Genomic DNA, 8,421 nt, shown 5'->3' on the forward strand with positions numbered 1-8,421 from the left:
AGATCAAAAGAAGCAGGATTAAGGGACCTGGATTGTGTTTTGCGACAGTGATATTCCAATGAGTTGGACACGGCTTCTTTGGGTAAGTAAACAAGATCTCTTGTTTATTTATTTTTAAAAGACCACCAAAAAGCAATAGAATTGACTCAGTTTACTAATCAGTGAGTGCATTTTATACTTGTAAAGTAAGATCTCCTCAAGAAAAGGAATTTTATTTTATTTTTTTCATTGAAAGGTTGCCAAAGTTACGGCTTTGGATTACTGGGACAGATTAGATTTAAAGTCTACTCATAGCCCCTAACTCCAGTCAAGGCTGCTCCATTTTACCATCCAGAATTTTTGTAATTCCTTAGAAGATGCGTTTAATGTGTGAAATTCAAGAATATTGCCCATTCAAGTTATTTTTCTATTGTTTCTGGAGGTTAAATAGAGTTTTACAATTTATAGTTGTACACTGGCACAAAGTATCACTTGGTTACTTAGTTCACCCGTGATGAGATATTTTTAAGGAAAGATCTTGGGCAATTTACCAAACCTCTCCAAGTCTTAGCTGCGTAGTTGGGATAATAAAACTCAAGTTTCAGGGAGATTTTTGAATATTGAATGAGAATGTTTTTAAAGCGTCTAGCTTGTTCCTAGCACACAATAGACATTTACTAAATGAAAGTAATTATTCTAACTATTTGCATTTTCTGCACAAGATGTTTAATTTTTTTTGTTCTTATCTCAATCTATTATATTCAATTTAAAAGATCAATTTTGCAAAACCTTTTAATGCATATCACCTAGTTAGCCCTCACAATTCTATGAGGCACTTACAATTATTATTATTGTTCTTCTCTTCTTGCAAATGAAAGAATAATAGCATACCCCTCCCCACAAAAATCTAAGTGCTTTTTCTCAGGCCATGCAGCTGGTAGTGTTAAAATGTGGCTTCTGTTTTCAGACTTCTTTGCTATTTCTTCTTCAACATGCAGCTTCCCTACTGTCTAATGTGAACATAATTAAAGAACTTTCTAATGAACTCTTCACATTTCCCCCCCCCCCCTCTTATTTTGGTTATCTATTACTACCCAGAATTTTCTTCCCTGACATGATCACAATTATTAATTTAATGATCTCAAATTATTATTATTTTTAAAATATATTTTAATTGATTTCAGAAAGGAAGGGAGAGGGAGAAAGGGATAGAAACATCAACGATGAGAGAGAATCACTGATCAGCTGCTTCCTGCACACCCTCTACTGGGAACGGAGCCCCCAATCTGAGCATGTGCCCTGACTGGGAATGGAACCATGACCTCCTCCTGGTTCATGGGTTGACGCTCAACCGCTGAGCCACACTGGCTGGGAGAATGATCTCAAATCAGATTGTAGCTTGTTACACGGCGCTCTCTCACAGCTCGGGGATTTTCAGCATGTTTGCAGAGCTCAAGTTATAACCAGGAATCAGATGCTAGCCTCAACTTCTGGCCACAACTGACCGCTTTTTGACCACCCATTTCTCTCCCCCACCCCATTCCCTAGCCTCCTTTAAAGTCCTCTGTACTGACCTTCTCTGACCACAATGTAGACCTTCTAGCTCACCCTCTGGCTTGACTTGCAGAACGTGAGTCCCTTTGAGCTTTGTTATGACTGTTCAACTCTCTTACCTATTCTTTCTGACCCTCCTCCCACCCCACGCTGCTTGTTCTCCCTGCTTCTTATCTCTATCTCCTCTCCCATCTTTTCAAGCTCTCTTGAAAGGTTGTCTGGAGTGTCTTTCAAGAACAGCTTTAATCTTCTGAGGTATCCAACCTAGACAACCTTAAGATGACGAAAACTCAGGTACTGTGCATTTTATTTCTGTCAGATGCCGCCATGAACAGAAAAAAAAAGTGCTTCCTCTATTTTGTTGCTTTACTCATATTTTCACCAAGTTTATGAAAATGAGTTCTCTTCCTTAAGAAAGACCCTGAACGTACTTCTTTTGCTGCTGCATGTTTTCTCTCTTCTAAGTCATGGTCTAATTGTTTTGCCAATGACAATGATGGCAGAAGCAACTTCATTTCTATTAAGCTTCCTTCCCTGAGGATGACTGTAGTGGGCTCTGTAGTGGGCTCCATCATACCTCCAGCTGGGCATCCTGCCACAGAGTGAAAAATGCCTCCTCCTCACACCAAGAGCTGAATAACAGGTGAGTGCTCAGAACAGGAATCAGGGCAGCTTCCAAAATCTTTTCAGAAATGAGAGAGAGAGAGAGAGAGAGAGAGAGAGAGAGAGAGAGAGCACTTAATGGCCACATTCCAGTCTTGTGGATTTCCCCCCTGTTGCCAATCTTGTTCCCCAAAGCTGCTGCCTCATATTCCACATGTAATCGACAATCTGAGCTACGGAATCAACCACCCAATGGTGTCCCTGCTGAGAGAACTGCAGGAAGTCACAAATTAATGTCATTCTCCATTTCAATCATTTCAAGGATTCTTGAGAATGACCTACATTACTTAGGAATTCAAAAATGAATTTCTTTTTTTTTTAAAAAAATATGTTTTTATTGATTTCAGAGAGAGGAAGGGAGAGAGAAAGTTAGATAGAAATAATGATGATGAGTGAGAATCATTGATCTGTTGCCTCCTGCATGCCCCCTCCTGGGGATCAAACCTGCAACCCAGGCATGTGCCCTGACCAGGAATCGAACCGTGACCTGCTGGTTCATAGGTTGACACTCAACCACTGAGCCACACAAATCAGGCAAAAAAATGAATTTCTTAACTTAAAAAAACAAACAAACCTGAACAAGTTACCTTTTCCCCATAAATTCTTGAAAAAATTTTCCTTGGTTCCTAGAATCACAATTCCAGTTTCAAATATCACACCCATATTAATGTATACCTTTTCATGTTCTCTTTTATCTTTGTGCCTCAAATTTCTCTCTGAGTTCCTTTCGGTGTCAGTGGCTTTTGGGGGATTGAAACTCATCCTCAGGGACTTTTCCTTCTAATAATTTTAGAATTCTAAGTTTTGTTTGTATAGATTTCCACTATTATTTCCTTTCCTATCTGTGTTTTTTTTAAATTTTTTGCCTTCATTTTATATAATCTTGGTCGTGGGGCTTAGTCATACAGTTACTTATATTTATATTTATATTTATATTTATATTTATATTTATATATTTTTTCTGAACAAAAATTGAATCCTACTGAGGGGTGGGATTGGTTAATCTCTTTCCACCCACCTCCCTACCTTACCTCTGAGTTTCCACAGACTGTTCATGCTTCTATGTCTCTGGTTCTATTTTTGTTCATCCGTTTATTTTGTTCATTAGATTCCACATATGAGTGAGATCATGTGATTCTTGTCTTTCTCTGACTGGCTTATTTTGCTTAGCTTAATACTCTCCAGGTCCCTCCATGCTGTCTTGCTAGCTATACTTGGAGGAGAGGTAGGAGGATAAGCAGAGTAATTGCTCCAGTGAGCACCTTGAGAGGAACCCCAGTCGGCAGCTGATGGGGAGCCAGGAATCGAGGGCCCATAAATGCCACGTTCTGGTTGGTGCCCAGCAGGATGGAAGCAGAGGAAGCAAAACTGGAGAGGGCCAGGTGGTGATGAGGAGTAACGGGGCTAGGGTGGGGTGGGTGAAAAGGATATCAGCGTAGATGTGGATGAAGAGAGGTCAGAAGGGGTCAGGGCTGGGGCAGGCAATACGTTCTTAATTAAATCCTGTGATTCCAGTGTGCCTCAGTCACTTTTGAAACACAGCAGGGTAAGTCATTAATTAAGCTATGTTATAGATGTAAACCTGAACTGAGCAACTATTTTCTTGGGAGAAATAAATTGTCATTTAGAACATAAAAAAACATGCTGTTTTTCCCTATCCTTTAGTGATGATCCTTTGAAAACAAGCATCATCGCACAAACCCTTCCAGGTGGTCTCTGAAGCCATAGTCTTCCCCTGGAGAATGGGGAGAAGCTGACATGGAAGGTGATTAAAGGTGATGGGACTGAGGTGAGGATCCTGAGGGTGAACAGGCAGTTCCCCCAGAGAGTCCCAAGGCAGGATAACTAAAGGAAAAGGTTTGGATTTTTTAAGACCAAAATCATATGGGTAATTCACACAACTCTAGTTCAGTGTCCATAGTGGGCAAGAACGTGACATGTGTCTTGCATTGCTTATTCAAGAAGTCTATTTATGTGACTTAATTTGTAATGGTCTTATAACATCTATTAGAGACTTAGTTTTAGCTTTATCTTAGTTCAGACACTAAACTTATTATTATTATTGTCAATTTTTAAAAATTGATTTCAGAGAGGAAGAGAGAGGGAAAGAGAAATAGAAACATCAATGATGAGCAACAATCATTGATCAGCTGCCTCCTGCATGCCCCCTACAGGGGTTTGAGCCCACAACCTGGTCATGTGCCCTGACTAGGAGTCGAGCATGATCTCCCGGTTCATAGGTCAATGCTCAACCACTGAGCCACACCAGCCGGGCAACAATTGTTTTTATTGGCAATTATTATTATTGGCCATGCTGCTGAAAAACTAGTCATATCTAATTTACTTAGGAGGTACAGCAGAAAAGACTGAGAATATGGCAGCTAAGTAGACCTGGCTTCACATCCTTGCTTTGCCATTGCCTAACTGTGTTGCTGTGGGCAAGTACTTCAAACTTTAGTTTATCTAATGGTAAAAGGAGATGCCATTACCTACTTAGCTTTAATTTCATCCTGATGATGATTTGTTCCTTCAACAAGCATTTATTGGACTATTGTTTGTCAGGAATTCTTTCCTAATATCCTACATAATAAAAGGCTAATATGCAAATCGACTGAATGGTGGAATGACCGGTCGCTATGATGTGCACTGGCCACCAGGGGGCAGATGCTCAATGCAGGAGCTTCCCCCTGGTGGTCAGTGCACTCCCACAGGGGGAGTGCCGTTCAGCCAGAAGCTGTTCTCACAGCTGGCGAGTGCAGCAGTGGTGGTGGAAGCCTCTCCTGCCTCCATGACAGAGCTAAGGATGTTCGACTGAGCACGCCTAAGCCGTCAGTCAGACATCCCCCAAGGACTCCTGGACTATGAGAGGGTGCAGGCCAGGCTGAGGGACACCCCCCCCCCTCCTCGCCCAGTGCAAGAATTTTGTGCACCAGGCCTCTAATCCTATATAATAAAAGGGTAATATGCAAATTGACACTAATGGTGGAACGACCAGTCACTGTGACACACACTGACCACCAGGGGGTAGATGCTCAACACAGAAGCTGCCCCCTGGTGGTCAGTGTGCTCCCACAGGGGGAGCACTGCTCAGTCACAAGCCCGGCTGAGAGCTGCGAGTGCAGCAGCGGTGGCAGAAGCCTCTCCCACCTCCTCGGCAGCACTAAGGATGTCCAACTGCAGTGGGGAACAGGCCTAAGCCGCAGTTGGACATCCCCCAAGGGATCCCGGGCTGCCAGAGTGATGTCTGACTGCCAGCTTAGGCCCTATCCCCTGGGGAGTGGGCCTAAGCTGGCAGGTGGACATTTCCCGAGGGCACCCAGAGAGAGGGTGCAGGCTGGGCTGAGGGACCCCCCACCCTGAGTGCATGAATTTTCGTGCACTGGGCCTCTAGTAGTTGTATAAGATAAAAAGATGCTATGAAGTCTTTGTGGGATCCTTCAAGAAGAGTTAACTATATTTTTCTTATGCGTATCTTGGACTGTCATGCACCACATAACAACGTTTAGGTCAGTGATGGAATGCATGTACAATGATGGTCCCATCTATATATATAAAAGCCTAAGTGACCATCTGACCGTTCGACCGGTAGCTATGACGCACAATGACCACCAGGGGGCAGATGCTCAATGCAGGAGCTGCTGAGCTGCAGTGACTTAGCTGCAGTTCTCGGATGATGCACCCGGAACCAGAAAGGAGGGAGCCTGATTCCAGGGTGCATCACCTGAGAACTGAGACCCGCCCTCTTGCAATCCAGGACCCTTGGGGGACGTTGGAGAGTCGGTTTTGGCCCAATCCCCACAGGCCAGGCCGAGGCACCCCACCGGTGCATGAATCCGTGCACTGGGCCTCTAGTAAGATTATAATAGACCTGAAAAATTCCTATCATCTAGTGATGTCATGGCCTTAATGTTGTAGCACAGTGAATTGACTCACGTGTTTGTGGTGATGCTGGTATAAACAAACCTTCTGCCCACTGTATAAAAGTATTTATGTACAGTACATAATACTTGATAATGCTGATGATACTGGTTTATATATTCACTATACTATACTTTCTTTTAAATTCTCACTTGAGCATATGTTTTTATTTATTTTTTAGAGAAAGAGAAAGGGAGGGAGAGAGAGACATCGATGTGAGAGAGAAACATCAATCAGTTGCCTCCTGTATACCCCCCAACTGGGAATTGATCAAACTAGGCATGTGCCCTGACTGAGAATCAAACCTGCAACATTTTGGTTTATGGGATGACACTCCCACCAACTGAGCCACCTGGCTAGGGCACTAAACTATACTTTTTATTATTATTTTAGAATGTATTCTTTCTACTTATAAAAAAAAGTTTGCTTCCCTGGCCAGTGTTCTCAGTGGTTAGATCATTGGCCCACTAATTAAGGGTCCAGAGTTTGATTCCCTGTCAAGGGCACTTACCCAGCTTGCAGATTCTATTCCTGGCCCCAGTCAGGGCATGTGCAATAGACAGAGAAGGTAGGCATTGTTATCTCAACTTACAGATGAAGAAATTGAGATCAGAAATGACAAATACCTTTCCCAAGTTGCACAGCTAGCAAGGGACAGAACTGGGACAATGAGCTAGTTCTTGTGAATGATTCTCTCCAATATACACTCTTTTCTGCCATGTCAATGTGTGTGTGTGTGTGTGTGTGTGTGTGTGTGTGTGTGTGTGTGTGTTTATTAGCCCTAATCTGATCTCAAGAGAGACAAGGCAAGAGAACGGAACTCCAGTGAGGCACCTCAGTGCCCTTGCCCTTGAGCATAAGAGCCCGCCCCCCATGCCCCTACTAGTCACATCCCATGAACAAAATGTGAGCATGGGTAGCCTGGAGCTCAGTCTTCTTGAAGTACATGAGCTCATTGTCCCCTTTGGTCCCTAACAAAGTGAAACAGAGGCTGGATGAGGCTCTTCTTTTTTCTTTAGAGAACCAAAGACTTCCACTATGAAGAGAAGCTGGACTAAGTTATTACTTAGTTATTATAGTAATTTAAAAATATCCATTCTCATTTTTTAATTGTTTTGTTTTCTACTTGACTAGGAGTTAGTTAGTAGATATTAATACATTTGTTCATTTATTTATATACTTATTCATTTATCCAGATGAAGCAGGCAAAGCATTTATTAACCCACTGTAAACTACCTTTTTCTGAAATCAAATAATTCCTTCTTAATTTCTTAGTAGAAATTATCTTTATGTGTCCAACGTTCACTACACTGTTTCTCTGAATGACAAATTTACTTTGGGGGGGAAATAATGATTTACTCCAATGATTTAATAATTTTTTTCTCTCACTTTCACATTTAAAGTATGTTGTATGATCTTTTCCTGACATTTGAAAGAATGAAATACATTTCATCTTATTAGGACTGGTAATCTGTGGGATAAATACCTCTGCAAGATATATAGTTGACTCTTGAACAACATGAGGGTTAAGGGCATCAAATCTGTGTGTAACTTTGGTTCCCCAAAACTTACCTACTAATACACTACTGTTGATCAGGAGCCTTACCAATAACATAAAGTCAATTAACACATATTTTGTGAGTGTATGATAAACTATATTCTTATAATAAAGTAAGCTAGAGAAAGAAAAATATTATTATGAGAATAATAAGAAAAAGAAAATACATGTACAGTATTTATTGAAAAAATTTGCATAGAAAGTGGACCTATACAATTCAAACCTGTATTATTCAAGGGTCAACTGTAATATTACTCATGGCATGTGGCACTCAGCTACTTTCCAATGACATTTTTTTTCTATATTTCTCTTCTTCTTCACTGTCTATCCTACTTGCTTCTATTCCCTTTTCTCCTACTCTTTTCTTTCTTGGACTTTTTGGGGTGTCTGGCAGATAAATCCCTCACTTCTGGACCAAAAGGCTCTTCTCAATACCTTCTAACAGATTATCTACTGGAAAAACCTTTTCCTAAAAGTTTGGTCTATTTGCCAGGCCTCAGAACAAATGGTCTACTATAAAGTCAGATTTGGGTGCAGAATTAAAGAAATTACATAAACACTTAAGGCACAAACTTCTGCTATCTTTGAAAAAAGCTATTAAAGCCTTAACAATACATATAATCATTTACTTGGTCAAATCAAATTCTACTCAAATATTTGCTTCACGTTGATAAGGTTTTATACATACATTTTTAGCTTATTGTTCTAAATAGGTTCTGATCAGAAAATATACCATTTTCAAAAAACAG

The sequence above is a fragment of the Cnephaeus nilssonii genome (assembly GCF_951640355.1).
Source record: "Cnephaeus nilssonii genome assembly, chromosome: 12".
NCBI lineage: Eukaryota > Metazoa > Chordata > Mammalia > Chiroptera > Vespertilionidae > Cnephaeus > Cnephaeus nilssonii.